Raw genomic sequence first — 20,116 nt, 5'->3', positions numbered from 1 at the left:
AGGACTAAAATCTAATTTTACTGACATACTACTGTACAGTATGCTGTTATGGGTTTTCATGTTATGTCAATTTAGATTATAGAAAAAAAAATCATTTTTTTTTTCTAAAGACAAATCATTGTATTTTGACACACTTACATACGCACCAAGCACACAAGAGCACGTATTAAAGCCCATAACCCAGGCGTTTATAAAAAAAAAATGAGACGAGCCAAAAATAGGATATTAAACCTAAATATTGTACTAATTACAATAAAGGTTATAATGTACTGTGACAAACAGCGAATGAATCTGAATCAACAATCTCCCTCTCTACCTGTGACAGCACTGTACAGCAAAAACTGCGTGCCCCGTACTGAATGTTTCGGCAGTTTATTCCGGGGGCAGTCGGAAGCCGGCCATTCAGGAATGGGATTGCGTCACGGTACCAGTTTCATTCAACAGTTTCATTCATGAATTGGAGGAGACGTGATTGAACTAGCTCTCGGAGGGGGCGATGCTGAGGGTACTTTAGGGGGACGTGACGCCATAACCGGTTCCTTTGTTGTGGTTGATGGGAGGAAACGAGAACTGTTTGGAGCGAGAGGTAAGTGTTTTGTGTTTGTTTTGCAACCGTGTGTCTTTTGTCATTGCCAGAATAATTAAACACGGATCTGGGAGCTGCAGCCCGGGGCCAGCGATTCACCCGGACTTCACCGCACCTGCACTTAACCAAGTATCACTGTTTCTAGCACCGCACCTGCACTAAGAGCACGCACTGTCTGGAGAGGTGTTTGTGGGTTTTGTGATTATTATTTCGGGACTGCAACCCCTTGTTTTGACGCTGGCAATACCCATTGCTGGGTAGAGCCAGCTTTATTATTTAATATTTGGTCAAGAAATAAAAAGGAACTTGAACCGTGAACTTTGTGTTTGTCCTTGTCTGGAGCACCTGCATCACCCTTTCACTACACACTGCAGCCCACACGTTCACATGTACTTACTCCCTCTCCATTCTCGTATAATCCTCATGCAGCTGTTTTTTTTCTTGTCATGCGATGCAGTTATCTAAACAAGCACTTTTTTAAGGTGTTTAGTTTTTTTTCAGTCCAAAAATGTCCAATTCAGAACGCACAAACGATTGGACACAAGAACAACCTCTTAGGGGGGCGTTTGTAAACTCAGTCTGAGATTGTCAGAGTGCACTCTGGCCGTTCGTAAACTCTCGGAGTGCTCTTTGGTGTCGTTCGGAAAACTCCGAGGAGAATCCTGTTGAAGCGCTCCGAGCACACTAGCAGCTCCAGCTTTGGAGCTGGATTGTCAGAGCGTTCAATTTCAAATGCGTGAAGGGCTTGCTGTGATGGATGCGGGTATGAAGATGCCATGGATACGATTTTACAACACGCACCAACATGCACTGTAGTGCACATACAGGTTAAGAAACACATGTAAAATGCATACAGTGCGATAAATCAATACATTATTTTATAATAGTGATCAATTACTCCACTTTGATACATTATAACTGCAGATTGCAGGTCTTGTTAAATAAATTGATATAAAATAGACGCCGACTTCTCTGGGGCTGCTGGTATGAAACATCGTAAATAAATGCTATTGTTCTAGCCAGTGACCAATGGCCATACTAGTTTTATTTTTTTTTAAAGACAATCCCCAATTAATCCATCTATTTGTAACGTTATAGAACACAGTATTGAATAAAACAATGTATTAGCTAACGAATTAGGGTTTCTAACATGAAAAATAATAAATCAAAGTAGAAGCAATATATATAAATATATATAAAATATTTTAAAACTAGTCCTGCACAAGGCCCTTTCACGCAATGATTTGAACTATCGCATTTCATGTTTTACCACATCAAAAAACTGAAAAAAGGCATAGCAATTTTATGTATTTTAAAAATTTTAAAATAACCCTAAAGTTGCACAATATCACAGTAAGAATTATTCTATTAAGATCTATAATTTGCTCAAAACAACGTGGTGCAGCAGTTTGCTTGGTTTAGACTACAATATGCATGAGCAGCAGGCAATTTCAGGAAGGACTTGGGTGATATAAAGTAGCTGACAGGTCAGACAAATGCATTAATCTAATTAATAGTGATATGTACAGTAAGTGTCAAATAGGGGTGTCTCTAAGTTGAATCGTGTAAAAATATGAAGTCATTTTTTCGTAAGACTGCTCAGACTGAGGCCAGCAGCAAGCTTCTACGTTCTGTAGATAGGAAAAAACTGCTCCCCGGGACTCCTTATTTCCCATATCTTTTTGCGTGAGCGAGGATGGAAGAAGCTGCTGAGTTTACCATCTCACTCTTATAGTATCTCTGCTCTCTCTCACCCTGCGCTCTCCATCGCTGTTTGCATTGTCCCCCTAACAAGACAGTTCCAACCTGGCAGTTCTGGTAACTATCGACTAAATTCCATTTATTAAATTCTTTGTTTTTTATTTATATAGCTGTCCGATGGGCTCAGGAAAAAAAAAAAAAAAACTGCCGCTATCACACTCAGTTTCTATGGCCAGTAAAAATAAAGTGTTGACTGAACTCTTAGCCTTTGCAAAAAGTACAGGCAATTCCCCAAGCCTGGCTTGACAGGGGGGTTACACAGCTAAGAGAAGTCACTCCCCCTCGCTGACTTTGGGCAATACATTTCTCAACCCTGACTGACCTGTATCTGACTTCTGAAATGTTTCCCTGCAGGATTCAGAGCCCTGCGCAGAGGGAGCAGGTGCTGGTGGAGGTGGGGAAGATGATTGGCTCGTACCCTTTCAAATTCCAGGGCGCCCGCATCCTGTCTGGGGTGGAGGAAGGGGCATACGGCTGGATCACCATCAACTACCTGCTCAGCTCCTTCATCAAGGTAAGGCAGTGATCTGACTGCCTGGGTGGCACTGGGAGGGAGGCAGTGAGGTTCAGTGATTAAAGCTAAGGTTCGGGAGGGAGGCAGTAGCAGGAAGGCAGAGGTGCCTGTCCCCCAGCCCTGCAGTTTGTTTTCTCTGTGTTGCAGTACTCCTACGAAGGGAAGAGGCTGCACCCCAAGAATGGAAAGATCCTGGGTGCCCTGGACATGGGAGGTGCCTCCACACAGATCACCTTCACCCCTGAAGGACGGATTGCAGACAAACAGACCGAGGCCAGCTTCCGTCTCTATGGATACATAAGAACATAAGAAAGTTTACAAACGAGAGGAGGCCATTCGGCCCATCTTGCTCGTTTGGTTGTTAGTAGCTTATTGATCCCAGAATCTCATCAAGCAGCTTCTTGAAGGATCCCAGGGTGTCAGCTTCAACAACATTACTGGGGAGTTGGTTCCAGACCCTCACAATTCTCTGTGTAAAAAAAGTGCCTCCTATTTTCTGTTCTGAATGCACCTTTATCTAATCTCCATTTGTGACCCCTGGTCCTTGTTTATTTTTTCAAGTCAAAAAAGTACCTTGGGCCGACATTGTCTATAACTTTTTTAGGATTTTGAATGCTTGAATCAAATCACCACGTAGTCTTCTTTGTTCAAGACTGAACAGATTCAATTCTTTTAGCCTGTCTGCATACGACATGCCTTTTAAACCCGGGATAATTCTGGTTGCTCTTCTTTGCACTCTTTCCAGAGCAGCAATATCCTTTTTGTAACGAGGTGACCAGAACGGAACACAATATTCTAGGTGAGGTCTTACTAATGCATTGTTTTAACATTACTTTCCTTGATTCAACACTTCTCACAATATATCCGAGCATCTTGTTGGCCTTTTTTTATAGCTTCCCCACATTGTTTAGATGAAGACATTTCTGAGTCAACATAAACTCCTAGGTATTTCATAGATTCCTTCAATTTCAGTACCTCCCATATAATATTCATAATGCACATTTTTATTGCCTGCGTGCAATACTTTATACTTTTCTCTATTAAATGTCATTTGCCATGTGTCTGCCCAGTTCTGAATGCTGTCTAGATCATTTTGAATGACCTTTGCTGCTGCAACAGTGTTTGCCACTCCTCCTATTTGTGTCGTCTGCAAATTTAACAAGTTTGCTTACTATACCAGAATCTAAATCATTAATGTAGATTAGGAAAAGCAGAGGACCAAATACTGATCCCTGTGGTACACCACTGGTTACCTCGCTCCATTTTGAGGTTTCTCCTCTAATCAGTACTTTCTATTTTCTACATGTTAACCAGTCCCTAATCCATGTGCATGCATGTCCTTGAAGCCCTACTGCGTTCCGTTTGAGAATTAATCTTTTACCCGGGACTTTGTCAAAATCTAAATAAACCATGTCACAATGCTTTGCAATTATCCATCGTCGATGTTGCATCCTCAAAAAAATCAAGCAGGTTAGTTAGACACAACCTCCCTTTCCTAAAACCATGCTTACTGTCTCCCAGGATATTGTAACCATATAGGTAATTTTCCATTTTGGATCTTATTATAGTTTCCATAAGTTTACATATAATAGAAGTCAGGCTTATTGGTCTGTAGTTACCTGGTTCAATTTTGTCTCCTTTTTTGTGGATCGGTATTACGTTTGCAATTTTCCAGTCTGTCGGTACAACCCCCGTGTCAAGAGACTGTTGCATGATCTTGGTTAGCGGTTTGTTATTAACTTCTTTCATTTCTTTGAGTACTATTGGGAGGATACGAACACACGGCGTACACACACAGCTTCCTGTCCTACGGGAAAATGCAGTTCAGGAACTCTGTCCTTGCCAAGCTTGTGAAGGTAACTCAGGTCAATCCAGCTAGTCCTGCTCTTCTTGGGAGAATCAGTTCCTCAAGGAGCTCCTCTTACAGTGTTTGTTGGACTTCTCTAAAGGAAGCTGCTTCCCAGCACAGTGTGAATGTAATCATAGAATTACGTTGGGCAGCGGAGTATTTTAATTCAGGGACATTAAAGTTTTTTCTTTCACCAGGAAAACAACATAGCCAAGCCAATGGTCCACCCCTACTTCCCCACTGGCTTAATACCACGCTGGGAGAGATCTTTCATTCCCCCTGCCCCACTAAGCCAGAGCCCTACCTCCCTGACAGTAGAGTGACGTTCACGGGCAATGGAAGCCCCGCGCAGTGCGAGTCGCTCATCAAAAACCCTCTTCAACTGTTCCGCCTGCGCCGGGAAGCCAGAGTGCTCATTCGATGGGGTCTGTCAACCTTCAGTGCGTGGCAACTTCTTTGTAATTCTCTGGCATCCCTGGGCTGCTGTTTTTACAGCTTTCATACCAGTTAGTCTCCTGACAATGACTTTGTTTGATGTGCAATTTAGATAGCAAAATAACAAGGTGGGGGCACGTCCCCAAGAGGTGACTCGGATATGAATTGTTGTTATTGTTGTTTCTCTTCAGGCCTTCTCTGCGTTTTTCTACACGTTTGACTTTCTTAAGCTGGCTCCACGGTCCTCTCTGGATGTTACGAAGAAAACCACTGAAGAATTCTGCAAGAGAGACTGGAGCAGCGTGCGTATCGGGGGTGGGGCAGGGCGGGGCAGGGACTCACTGCAGAATCACACTTCAGAAATAATCCAAACCTCAGCATCAAGGCTATTGCATGGCTGAAGGATAGAGTTCTTATATACAGTTGGATATCTGTTCCATAAAACCTTTAGCTGGTAAAACATTTGCAAGCTGTTCTTCTGGTTATCGTCCAGCTGAGTTGTTTGATCCATAACCACCCTGTGCTGAAAGTGCTGCATCTGTGTTTTTGCTGCAGCTGAAGACAGACTTTCCCACAGAGAGGGAGAATAATCTGAGAGAGTACTGCGCCACCAGCTATTACATCACCACTCTACTGGCTGATGCCTACAAGTTTGACAACCAATCATGGAACAAGATCGTCTTTGAGAAGAAGGTGAGGGTGAGGGTGAGGGAGTTTCAGTCCGTGCAGCGATCAAACCTCGCGCCAACAAACTAATAAACTGCAAGCGAAACAGCAGCAGCTTTTCTTCTTCAGACTTGAACCAGCTGAAGATCGTTCTAATGTTATCTTACTCTCTTTTGTTGCGTCTCCTTCCGCAGGGCTGCAGAATAACTGGTGCTACGTGTTCCCCTCGTTCACTCGAGCCCTCCTCTCTTTCAGGCCGATGACACCGATATCGGCTGGATGCTGGGCTACACGCTGAACTTGACCAACCTAATCCCCACTGAGACCCCTGCGAGCTGAAAGGTCATGGCTACAGCGTGCGGGCCGCCTCGGTCTTCTTCATCGTACTGGTCATTGCGCTGAGCCTGCTGGCCCTGGTAGTGCAGTGCTACACTCAGTGCCGCCGCAGCTTCAACTCACACCAGTCAGCAACTGAGTCACCAAAAAGGGGACAGTGAAGAAGAGGAGGAGGAGGGGGACGAGGTCTGGTTAATATAGAGGCCAAGTATGGATTTGTCCCCATCCTGGTTTTTGATGCTGAAATGACAGCAATGGTACGGGTACTTCAGCAAAAAAATGATTTTACTGTATTTTAGTGGAGCTCTGTGCATGGCACAACATTTTATAAACTATCCTGTATCATTCGAAACTTAAGGATCTGAAATCTAAATACTCCATTTCTGTCTTCAATTGTACAGTGTATGATTACATTTTTTATATAAATATATATTGTAGTATATTTGGATTTCTTGGTTTTGGTATGTTTCTGTTGTATAGTGTTATATTTATACCGGTTCAGAAGTCTCTATTGGTATTTCTGTTTATTGCATATATATAATACTGTAGAAGTGTTCTCTTAGGGGAAATAGATGCACAACTATATTACTCTAAAAATGAATAATATTGATTTCTAGTCTTTAACTGTAGTTTCGGTGTTTTCTCTTCAGATGTAAATGAGGAAAGGTTGACACTTTTGCAATAAAAGGCTTTCCTGTGATGCATGTGATGTGACATGTTTCTAACATGAAACCATCCCCCTGCAGAATAGCCCCTTTAGTTTGCATGGGGTTTTCTCTTAAGCAATAGCATGTCTGTCTGAGTGCTCATTTAACAATGCTCTGCTGTCACCTGCTGATCCTTGAAAGAAGCCTAGAACTCGTGGTGAAAACGAGGATGCTTTTCATATCCTGCCATGTTCACACTGTGCCTTTCCAATGATTCACCCTCTTTGATATCCTGCTTTACCATTCTTATCAGTGTGTTACCATGCTAACCAATTCCTTTCTCTGCCATGCACTGCACTACACATTGCACACTTTAACTCCAGGGTGTTATTATAATAATAATAATAATCTTTATTAATAAAGACAAATGATCACAAAGCACTTAACAAAAGTATGGAAACAGATCAAATAGCATCTAATATACCCAAAATGTTAAAAGCTCTGGTATTTCATCTTTCAAGTTTATTCACAATTTTCTTTTTTTTAAAGTCAGTTTTGTGTCATTCTTCCTCACATTTGGAAACTCTGTAATATAAATCTGTCTTTATAACAACAAACAAACTATCCAAAACACAGCAGAATGACAGAAAATAAAATTATAAAAACAATAGAGAAGTTAAACAGTAGTTCCTCTACATGGATTCCCACCATACCTTCCTGAAATATAATGCAGTACTTAAACAAAAACAAACCAAAAATAAAAAACCCAAACAACCTGTTAAAAGTAATAACATATAAGAACATACATAAGAAGGTTTACAAACCGAACCAGGTAACTACAGACCAATAAGCCAGACTTCTATCATATGTAAACTTATGGAAACTATAATAAGATCCAAAATGGAAAATTTGACCTTGGCTGCTGCAACAGTATTTGCCACTCCTCCTATTTTTGTGTCGTCTGCAAATTTAACAAGTTTGCTTACTATACCAGAATCTAAATCATTAATGTAGATTAGGAATAGCAGAGGACCTAGTACTGATCCCTGTGGTACACCACTGGTTACCTCGCTCCATTTTGAGGTTTCTCCTCTAATCAATACTTTCTGTTTTCTACATGTTAACCACTCCCTAATCCATGTGCATGCATTTCCTTGAATCCCTACTGCGTTCAGTTTGAGAATTAATCTTTTATGCAGTACTTTGTCAAAAGCTTTCTGGAAATCTAAATAAACCATGTCTTATGCTTTGCAATTATCCATTGTCGATGTTGCATCCACAAAATAATCAAGCAGGTTAGTTAGACACGATCTCCCTTTCCTAAAACCACGTTGACTGTCTCCCAGGATATTGTTACCATATAAGTAATTTTCCATTTTGGATCTTATTATAGTTTCCATAAGTTCACATATAATAGAGGTCAGGCTTATTGGTATGTAGTTACCTGGTTCGGTTTTGTCTTCCCTTTTTGTGGATCAGTATTACGTTTGCTACTTTCCAGTCTGTCGGTACAACTCCTGTGTCAAGAGATTGTTGCATGATCTTTTTTAGCGGTTTGTAAATAACTTCTTTCATTTCTTTGAGTACTATTGGGAGGATCTCATCCGGCCCAAGGGATTTGTTTATTTTAATTGCTGCTTAAAAGAAACATTTTAAGCAGCTGTGTTATTATATGTTCTATAATATATGTTATATTATATGTTATATAATATAACAAAAATAACTGGACTGCGGATAAACTCTCGTCAGGAGGGAGCTATACTTTGTGGTGGCAAAATAAGTTGAGGAGTTAAGGAAGTTAATAAATCCACCCCATATCTCTTCAAAGAGCCAGTTCCTTTTGCAAATCCTACAGTATTTTTTTTCACAAAGGACAGATGACAAAATATTCCCAAACCACATAGATATATTTGGGGAGTTATCATTTTTCCAACAAAGGGCAATATATTTATCAGCTGTTATTAGTGCCATCTTAATAAATCAAACATCCCCAATGCCCATATTTGTCACTAAAGACATATCGCCAAGACATATCAGGTGGTACAATGATGTTTGTTATCTGAGAAACTGTTTGAAATATTGTTCTGGATTGTAATATATCCTGCGGATCAGACTGAATTGCAATAATCAATGATGCCTTTCTTTCTTAACAATCTCTCACGACTGATGCAGCTGTCTTCCATTTCATTAATTCTGCTTTCAGCCTCTTCTACTATTTGAAGGCTGGTGTTCACATCTTTACAGAGTTTTCTGAATTCAGCCAAAACTGTCCCCATTTCACTCGCCTCCTTGTTTGGCATGGAAATACCATTCTCTCTTGTTTTGTTCTCCAAGCTTTTTTGGTTTTAACTTTTTTATTTTTAAATTTGGAATTGGCAATTATTTTTACCTATTTTCTCCCAATTTGGAATATCCAATTGTTTTTAAGACCTTGTCTCAGTGCTGCAGCTCCCGTATTGACTTGGGAGAGATGAAGGCAAGCATGCGTGTCCTCTGAAGCGCGTGCTGTCAGCGAGTCCTCCTAATTTTTTGCCAAGTTGTTCATTGTTACAAGTGAAGTAGAGCAATTCATCGATCTATGGTTTGATTGAATTCAGAAGGGGTGAAAGGTCAGCTGGGATCCCATGCCATTCAGGAAGGAAGGCAGCTTCATACTTGAATAATTTCAGGAATGGTGATTCAGGGAGTGTGAAGTTGGAGAGATAAACCGTCTCCCCACCAACAAGGTACCCAGCCCAGTAGCCAAATGTCCCAATAGTCATGATGGTGTGATTGCAGTGAGCAAGAATAGCAAAGCCCTTTGCTGGGTTTGATTCATTTCCATCACCAGAGAAACACACATCTCCTTTAGAAGCATCAATGTTCTCTTTGCACCACTCCATGCCATTGCTGGTTACCACAAACACAGGTTCTTGATACTTGTTCCTGAAATAAGACATGGCTTTACAATGTAGGCCTTATCTGCTACCACTCCCTTCCATGCATCTCTCATAACATGCACATAGTCCCCCCTTCACACATGGACTCCAATGAAGGTGACATTTTCCCGACTCCCTTTAATACCTTCCAGGTACCGGTTGGCCTCGTCTTTGAGGAAATCATGGAAGGTGAATTCCCTAAGGATGTCTTCTTTAATATGATGGTAGAAGGTCCTGTTAGCTTCACATAATCCCCAGGAATGTTGTAATACTCATTGGACATCCAGTCATGGAGCCAGTAATGTTTCCATTGTATGTTTGTGTTAATTTTACTATGAAGCACAGGTAAAGTGATCTTGAAGATTGGTGCTAAGTACTCATGCATCTCTGGAAGTATGTATGCTTGGTGATTGTTTTGCTTAGCCAAGGCATACAGAGTTGCATACTCACCCATTTGATTGCCAAGACGGCCAAGTGAGTTTACAGTCCATATCCCTCGATCCTTTCTAATAGTGGTCATTGTTGATTTGGAACTTGATTTTAATTGATCCATCTTCAGGATTTGCTGTTTATTAAATATTTCAATGACTCCATATAAGAAGGACATTATGAAGATACATAGTAGAAACAGTAAGAAAATACATGGTTTCCAAGTCATTGGCTTTTCAAGTTTCATTTGTTTTCTTTGGTATCCTAAAAAGAGTAAAAGAAAATGTATGTAAGTGTTTTTGATAAAGAAAACCACCACCCACTTTCCTGTAAATATGCATGTGTGTGTGTTTAGCAGGGATGGGGTTAATCTCCAGCTCTATCCCTGATTGAATGCCCAGCTGCATCCTATTAAAGGGAGGTTTGTTTGGTGTGTAGTAGAGGGATACAGGAGTAGCAGGCTGTGGTGATGGTATGTTGTTTGCATTTGATTGTTTGAACCTTTTTGTTTTGTATTTTGTTTTGAAAGCTTAATTTTGTTAGTGAATACATATGTGTACGATGTTTCTTTGACAACAGTAGAGAAGCTGGAAGCTTTAATCAGTTCATACATCAGGAGATGGTTGGGAGTTCCACGCTGCCTCAGCAGAGTGGGACTTTATGGTAAAGGAATACTGCAACTAACAACTACTGCAACTAAAGGAATACTGCAACTAAATGACATTAGTAGAGTCACGTGACAAATGCGTAAGGGAGGCAGCACCTGTATTGAAAACTGGAAGAAAGTGGGCTGCAAAGAAAACTGTGGAGGATGCAAAGGCTGCCCTTCGAATTGGTGATATCATGGGGCAAGTTCAGCATGGAAGAGGGGGTCTTGGTCTCAGTTCAGCTCCTCCTACATGGCACAAGGCAGCCCCAGCTCAACGGAGGAAGCTGGTAGTCAACGAGATGTTAAAGCAGGAGGAGAGGATGAGGTGTATAAAGGCTATTTCCCAGGCCAAGCAGGGAGAATGGATGAGATGGGAGAGTGTGGAACAACGCAAGATTGGCTGGCAAGACCTATGGTCAATGGAACAGAGCAGGATCAGTTTCCTCATCAGGTCAACATATGATGTTCGCCCATCACCACAGAACCTAAACCTCTGGGTAGGAGAGGATCCCTCATGTCCTTTGTGTTCATCACCTGCAACATTAAGGCACATTTTGACAGGATGTAAGGTGGCTCTTAGCCAAGGACGGTTTATTTGGCGCCAGGACCAGGTGCTGCAATGTTTGGCCTTAGCATTGGAAGACACGCGTAACATGACCAATAAGTTGCCACCTGTTCCATCAAAACATTACACACAAAAGACAACATTCCTCCACCCAGGAGAGCAACCACCAAGAAAAAGTATTAAAACCAATCCTCGCCCAGGACAACTGGAAGCTGCTAGAGATTGGAAAATGCTGGCAGATGCTGGTCAATGGCTTATTTTTCTACCTGAGATTGCCACCACTAACCTTCGACCAGATATTGTCTTGTGGTCTGGATCAGCATGCCTTGTTCACCTGGTAGAGTAAACAGTGCCACGGGAGGATGCTGTAGATGAGGCGTATGAGAGGAAGAAACTGCGGTATGCTCAACTAGCCACTGAAGCGGAACAGCGAGGATGGAGAGACTGGGTTTACCCAGTGGAGGTGGGTTGTCGAGGATTTGTGGCACACTCTACAACCCGGTTTCTCAGAGACGTCGGATTCAGTGGCCAAGAGTTGTGTCGCACAGTGAAGAACTTATCTGAAGCAGCAGAGAGGAGCAGCAACTGGCTGTGGTTGAGACGCAAAGATTCTGGCTGGGGATCTCAAGCACAATAGAAAGAAACGCTGATGTACGGGTAAGTAAGCTGGGCTAAGTTGAGTGGGGGACGGACGGGGGTGATGCTGGGACACCACAATCACCGTCGAGCCCTCTTGAGATGTCGTGGGCTAGTCGACGAAACACCGAGGATGGAAGGTGCCCACTTGAAGACCCCAGAGATGTACCCGACTTAGCTCAATCCAGACGGTTGTCATGCTGATGCGCTGGGGAGACCGCACTGTGGTTTGATCCCCGGAACCAGCATTGCAGCCGTTGTGTGTGCTGATGCGCTAGGGAGGCAATAAGCCGATCCCTGGAGTCAGCATTACACTTCAGCCATCAACACCAGACAGAAGGATATCTACATCATCATATGGAAGGAAGCACAAATGGATGGAGACACATATGGATCACATTAGTTTACTGTAAAGCTATGTCTTAGTTGGTGCTTATCTTGGTGAGAGCTGAGTTCAAATCAGCATGAAGTTTAAACATCTACTTTTGTGTAATTGAAATCCTTGTGATGGGGGTTGGTGGGTGTAGCGCCTGTGGGACCTGACGTGATGACACAGACAGGCAGGACCTGTGCACCAGCAAGGCAGGGCTGGGCAGGGTTTTATTAATTCACAAATAAACTAACAAAAAGAATCCCTGGGAATATCAACTATGATAAGCCCGGGTTGAAAATAAAATAAATAAACAAAACACACTGACAAGCGCTGTTGTTGCTGCCTGTTCTCTCATGCTGCCAGTGGTCAGGAGGACGAATTACCGCTGCTATCAGCTGTCCTCCTGCCACAGTCCTACTGAACTTAATTGCAAGGTTCTGCCTCCGAGTTTCCATTCTGCCACTGCACCACCTGGCTGGGTTTGCAACCTTTTCACAGTTATCTTATTCTATGTTCGCATCCCTGAACAGATGCACATTGATCCTGAGCTCTGGTGCACAGAGTGGCTGGGTGTGGTACAGTTCTCACTTTAGTGGCTCAGGCGTTGTGTCTCCCTGTTGGTGGTGAAAAATAACAGGTGTTATATTTTATTTATTTTCCTTTTTTTACAGTACTTCCTGATAAATGCTCTGCAGCTATTGTGCAGTACTCTTCTTTTTGTAATAATAAATGATCTGGCTAGGAACAGCAAAGCTACATTGTCTTCAATTGAAAGGGACAATATATGGCAAATATTTGTGTCTTCCCCTACTTGTTACCTCTCTAAAGCTGAGGGGCTCTACAATAACACTCATCTATTCTCTTTATTCCATGTGGATTTTGCTTCCCTAGGAATAGTTGGTGGTTTAAATAAAAATTCTGAAAAGAATGCTATATGACGGCTTTGACGGCGTAGCCAAATGTTTTTTTTCGTTTCATTTCGTTTCTCTCTCTCGCTGCTCTCGCTCCTAACACCCACCTTGAGTGCAGAGAGCTGCAGGCTTTTATGCAGGTGACCATCTCCTGATTAGCAACAAATTAATCACTTAATTTGGGAGATGGCCACCTTCTACACAAGGTTTTTAATTACCATGGATGGGCTTCCCATCCACACTACCAAACAAAAACAAACATTCGGCTACGCCGTCAAATTTATAAAACAATAAACCATAACAATAACAAACACGGCGCACGCCGTCATATTTTCACAATAACTAAATCATAATAATAATAAACCACAAATACAAAATAATAAACTGCACAGGGGCGGAGGGGAGACGCCGTTCTAAAAATAAACAAATAATAGGAGGCTGTGTGGTCCAGTGGTTAAAGAAAAGGGGCTTGTAATTAGGAGGTCTGCGGTTCAAAGCCCACCTCAGCCACTGACATTGTGTGACCCTGAGCAAGTCACTTAACCTCCGTCTTTCGGGCGAGACGTAGTTGTAAGTGACTCTGCTGCTGATGCATAGTTCACACACCCTAGTCTCTGTAAGTCGCCTTGGATAAAGGCGTCTGCTAAATAAACAAATAATAATAATAATACATTTCAACAGCAGGGCTTTCTACCGCCCTGCTACAGGTAGATAGGACTTTTTCTTGTTATTTGTAGTAATTACCCTGTAATGTACTCTGTTTAATTAGTTGTATTCATCAGTCTTTTGCAGGTAATGTATTGAACTGTGATTAGATCAGTCTGCAGCCATATGAATATTGTCTTATGATACGGCATGAGGACCGGGACATGTAATTCTTCCTTTAAGTTTTATTTGATAAGATTTGGCAGATCTAGGTTGTGTGAAGCTATCAGTTAAAGATATGGGCATAAGCACAGATACTTGAATGGTTTCCAAAAAAGGGCATAGCAGTCTTTCAAAAGTAAGTTCAAATCAAGAGCATTTATTTACAGTATTTTGCATAATCTTTTTTAAAATTGCATGACAAGAACCAAAACAATCACTGAAAAAGATGAGACATTGACATGATTTTAAACAATGGTCTACCAATTTTTTTATTTTTTTTTTTATCAGAAAATAACGATATTGAAGACAGTTAACGGTTACCAAAGGTCAGCCAGAAACATTTATTTACTAATTAAATGAACTTAAACAAAGAATAGTGCATTTAAACTTATTTCAACTTTTTCTTCAAATTGACACCGGCGCAGGATTAGACTACACCAATGTAAATTCAGTGCATTTGAATTTTGGAAGCGATATCTATATATTTAAAAAAAAAAAAAAATTCAGCCTAGGTGAGATGACTATGATTTTTTAACATTTCAGTTTGCTCTTTTTGACAAGTTCCAAACTTTTTGAAACCAAGTGTATTTTTAATTAAAAGCAGCCAGTTAAGGCCCAGATTAGCTCAGAATCTGTCACTGCATTGCATAATTTCACTGTTCATAACTTAAAATATTATTATTTTATTTCTTAGCCGACTTACAATTGTTACAAGATATCACGTTATTTTTACATACAATTACCCATGTATACAGTTGGGTTTTTACTAGAGCAATCTAGGTAAAGTACCTTGCTCAAGGGTACAGCAGCAGTGTCCCCCACCTGGGATTGAACCCACGACCCTCCGGTCAAGAGTCCAGAGCCCTAACCACTACTCCACACTGCTGTTGTCATCATCAAAAGTTTGCATACCCCAATGTGTGGAAATTTGTACATTTATGCAATAAGTTATATGTATATACAGTAATTTGCCTAATCTTTTTATAATTTATAGCATTCTTTTCAGAATTTTTATTTAAACAACCAACTATTCCTAGGGAAGCAAAATCCACATGGAATAAAGAGAATAAATTAGTGTTAGCTGCAATAACACTAATTTATTCTCTGTGTGGTCCAGTGGTTAAAGAAAAGAGCTTGTAACCAGGAGGTCCCCAGTTCAAATCCCACCTCGGCCACTGAGTCATTGTGTGACCCTGAGCAAGTCACTTAAAATTGATCACTTAATTGCACTTTGTTGGGTGAGCAGCAGCGTTGTCGTGTTAATTTTATATTGTCCATGGTACAGTATAGTGATGTTTCATGATCAAAAGAAAGTAATGTGCAGCTAAATATTTAAAATGCCTGGTGGTGGGGTTTGTAACTATTTCTAACTCACATGTGAGACTGCAATGTCTGGGGGCCACGAAGAAGTTGCTGTTGTCTGGAATTAATGTTTACCAAAGAATGAATAGTTGATACAGTCTCGAATGTTTAAAGAAAGACAAATGGATTTATGATGGATTTACAGACGTGCTCAAATTTGTTGGTACCCTTACAGCTCATTGAAATAATGCTTCATTCCTCCCGAAAAGTGATGAAATTAAAAGCTATTTTATCATGTATACTTGCATGCCTTTGGTATGTCATAGAATAAAACAAAGAAGCTGTGAAAAGTGATGAATTATTGCTTATTCTACAAAGATATTCTAAAATGGCCTGGACACATTTGTTGGTACCCCTTAGAAAAGATAATAAATAATTGGATTATAGTGATATTTCAAACTAATTCGTTTCTTTAATTAGTATCGCACATGTCTCCAATCTTGTAGTCAGTCATTCAGCCTATTTAAATGGAGAAAAGTAGTCACTGTGCTGTTTGGTATCATTGTGTGCACCACACTGAACATGGACCAGAGAAAGCAGAGAGTTGTCTGAGGAGATCAGAAAGAAAATAATAGACAAGCATGGTAAAGGTAAAGGCTACAAGACCATCTCCAAGCAGCTTGATGTTCCTGTGACAACAGTTGCAAATATTATTAAGAAGTTTAAGGTCCATGGAACTGTAGCCAACCTCCCTGGGCACGGCCGCAAGAGGGAAATCGACCCCAGATTGAACAGAAGGATAGTGCAAATGGTAGAAAAAGAACTAAGGATAACTGCCAAAGAGATACAAGCTGAACTCCAAGGTGAAGGTACGTCAGTTTCTGATTGCACCATCTGTCGCTTTTTGAGCGAAAGTAGGCTCCATGGAAGAAGACCCAGGAGGACTCCACTTTTGAAAGAAAAACATAAAAAAGCCAGACTGGAATTTGCTAAAATGCATATTGACAAGCCACAATCCTTCTGGGAGAATGTCCTTTGGACAGATGAGTCAAAAATGGAGCTTTTTGGCAAGTCACATCAGCGAAAAAATGAAGCTTTCAAAGAAAAGAACACCATACCTACAGTGAAACATGGAGGAGGCTCGGTTATGTTTTTGGACTGCTTTGCTGCGCCTGGCACAGGGTGTCTTGAATCTGTGCAGGGCACAATGAAATCTCAAGACTATCAAGGCATTCTGGAGCGAAACGTACTGCCCAGTGTTAGAAAGCTCTGTCTCAGTCGCAGGTCATGGGTCCTCCAACAGGATAATGACCCAAAACACACAGCTAAAAGCACCCAAGAATGGATAAGAACAAAACATTGGACTATTCTGAAGTGGCCTTCTATGAGTCCTAATCTGAATCCTATCGAACATCTATGGAAAGAGCTGAAACTTGCAGTCTGGAGAAGGCACCCATCAAACCTGAGACAGCTGGAGCAGTTTGCTCAGGAAGAGTGGGCCAAACTACCTGTTAAAAGGTGCAGAAGTCTCATTGAGAGCTACAGAAAACGTTTGATTGCAGTGATTGCCTCTAAAGGTTGTGCAACAAAATATTAGGTTAGCGGTCCCATCATTTTTGTCCACGCCATTTTCATTTGTTTTATTATTTACAATATTATGTTGAATAAAAAATCAAAAGCAAAGTCTGATTCCTATTAAATATGGAATAAACAATGGTGGATGCCAATTACTTTTGTCAGTTTCAAGTTATTTCAGAGAAAATTGTGCATTCTTCGTTTTTTGTGGAGGGGTACCAACAAATTTGAGCACGTCTGTATGCATTTATAAGATGGGAGGGAGATGATAAATTATAAAGAACAGGTAAGAGTACCTGAGATGTACCTATTAGTGCACGTTCTCAAATATGATTATTCCACAGATAATCTGAGCAGTCTGTGCCTGTTTTGTGGAGAGCAGGACAATCTGGAGGATACAGTGTCACAAGATGAATGGGTAATTTAGTAGTGAACACTTTAGTTTAATTTTTAAACTTTTTCAACTGCAACTCCAAACATCTTCTAATCAAAGTTAAAAAATAAATAAATAGATGTTTATTAAAAGTTTATGCAAATGAAATGTACATGGTTTCCATACTTTGTTATAATTTCCTAATTAAACTCTCTACACTACATTACTTTTTCTACACCCTCTACTTTCCTTTGTATTTTTCAGATTACGTGCGATGGCTGCAGCAGGTGGTTCCTCCACACATGTGTTGGACAGCCATCAACTAAGGTCAGCTTTTTTTATACAGCATGCACAATGTGAGGACACACAAATGCTTCATTTCCACTGCCGGCGCAACTGGGCCAGCCGCGCTAGAGCTGTGACCCTGCCAATAACATGATACTAGTTCAATGATTCTTCTTTCAAATCCTACTAAATAGTGGGACAAAATACATGCTTACGTTTCTAGATTTTTATGGAGGGGGGGGGGGGGTTGTAAATAAAAAGTGGGGAGTTTTTGTTGCAATCCTTTTTGTTCTGTTGTACTGTTTACTCCTCCAATAAAAACATTTGATCACAAAAAAGTTGTTGAGTATGCAGGTGAGAGAGAGACACACTAACAGTATAAGTTAGGTATTTTTTGGAAAGCTCCTGCTTGATTTACAGAGGGGAAACCAAATATTCCAGCGACTGTAAAAAAACAGTGCGCCTGGAAAAAATGGTGCCCCTTGTTTATTGAGAGCAAATGCACAGCAGAGTGACAAAAGTTGTTGAGTATGCATTCAGATGGCAAATAAAAAATTATGATCTCCTGTGACGGAAATATAATGAGTTCTGGTTGTAAATCTCCCTCTCGACCTGTGAGGATACGAAGTAGCGAAAGGGAAAGGCTTTGGACAGGTTGTCCTGACAGTTCATTCCCTGGGTCAGGAAGTCAATCAGCCTGGAAAAAGACGAGACTGCAGTGCGAGAATGTATTGACCTGGAAGGTAAACGAGGTAGCAGCTGCAGGCAATAGAGTCAGCTGTAATCGTTTACCAAGGGGTCATGCACAATCGCATAAAAGGGGCTGGAGAATTGTAAATCTTTTCCTTCGCTTGGGTTTTGCTACAAGGAAACTGGAAGGACCAGGAGATTGCCCAAAATAAATAAACGAAAGGAGTTTGTGAGTGTTTTGTTTGTTTGTCTGTTTAGTTATCACTAGACAGCTAAACACAAATCCGGAGCTGTCGCCAAGGGCCAGCACGAAACCGGATCATCACTGCACTACCGTCACAAATAAACATTGTTATCAGCACTTGTTTCACTAATAGCACGTATTATACTGTATTTCACCACAAGCATTGAGAGCACTCACTTTGGAACAGTGATCGTGTGTGTCTAATTGTGTGTGTTTTGTACCGTGTCTATTATTTGCGGGACTGCAACCCTTCGTTTTATTACTGTGCCATACACATAGTTGTGTATTGCCAGCTCTTTATTATTTACTGGCGGGTCATCAGACCATTGGATTATAAACCATTAAAACAATCATTTTCACCCGTACTTTGTTGTCTGAGCGTTCTTGGAATCACTGTATCCGCACTGCACCTGCTATACACCTGTTACCACTTACCACTTTGCCACATCTCCTTTCAAGTTGAACGTTTCTGTTATTGGTTTATCTGTGTGTGTGTGACAGTTGTGAAAAGCTGTCAGGAATGAAATTACTTACAAATAAATAACTAAATAAACATTTAGAAGATTGTACTGCATTTAACTGAATTACAAAATAACTGGATTAATTTACACATGGTTGTGTAGTAATAATAATAATAAATAAATATAAACGAGAGTGTTTCAATTTGTTTATTGTGGTCTGTGAAACATACTGGTACAATTCGTCACAAGACTTCATTTAATTACCGTTGTGTTTTGTTGTTTTTGTTATTAATTTTCTTAGACGCCCTTACCCTTACAGTTGTCACAAAATATACATATTTCACAATACAGTAAGAGCAGGTAAAATGTACAATAACTTCAGTCCTGGCAAAAGCAACTTTAACTAAAATATATACACGTACAGTTCGATCATCACAATATAGTAAGAGTACATACAATACTTCTGTCCTAATAAGAGTAAGTAACTAGCTCATTTATACACATTTCAAGAAACACAATATATAGTTGTTGTTGTTGTTAGTGTATTTAAACAATCTATTCTGGATGTAGAATCACTGAAATCACAAGCTTACACAAACATCTTCCGTCCAGAAGCAATAAACTCGCTCCCGTTTGCAGCTGACCGCACGTTCACGTTGCAGCAGGCGCTGCTCTACAGTCTAGTCATGGATTACAATGACAGGTTACGCGCTTTGCGTCGTGAGCGAGGAATCACACGCTCCCGTTGGCAGATCGCAAGGTTTTTGCAAGCGCATGCGCACATCCACCGGGGACACATGAATCCTAGGGGGCACTGAATTCATGGTAACACCTTTACACGAAGCAGAGAAAAAAATTGGAACCTGATCTCTCTCTCTCTCTCTCTGTCCCTGTCTGTGCTGCACTGTGCTGATCTCTCTCTGTCCCTGTCTGTGCTGCACTGTGCTGATCTCTCTCTGTCCCTGTCTGTGCTGCACTGTGCTGATCTCTCTCTGACCCTGTGGGTGCTGCACTGTGCTGATCTCTCTCTGTCCCTGTCTGTAC

General features: G+C 41.0%; 2 pseudogenes; one reads left to right on the top strand and one right to left on the bottom strand.

Moving 5' to 3' along the window:
- Window positions 1–476: 476 nt before the first annotated feature.
- LOC117414317 (ectonucleoside triphosphate diphosphohydrolase 8-like) lies at window positions 477–6,847 on the top strand (annotated as a pseudogene).
- A 1,857-nt stretch (window positions 6,848–8,704) lies between these two features.
- Window positions 8,705–10,674, bottom strand: LOC117971580 (galactoside alpha-(1,2)-fucosyltransferase 2-like; annotated as a pseudogene).
- Window positions 10,675–20,116: the final 9,442 nt, after the last annotated feature.

Source organism: Acipenser ruthenus, chromosome 16, assembly GCF_902713425.1.
Source record: "Acipenser ruthenus chromosome 16, fAciRut3.2 maternal haplotype, whole genome shotgun sequence".
NCBI classification, from domain to species: domain Eukaryota; kingdom Metazoa; phylum Chordata; class Actinopteri; order Acipenseriformes; family Acipenseridae; genus Acipenser; species Acipenser ruthenus.
Note: the sequence above shows the minus strand (reverse complement) of the source record. Positions and strands in the feature narration are given on the sequence as shown.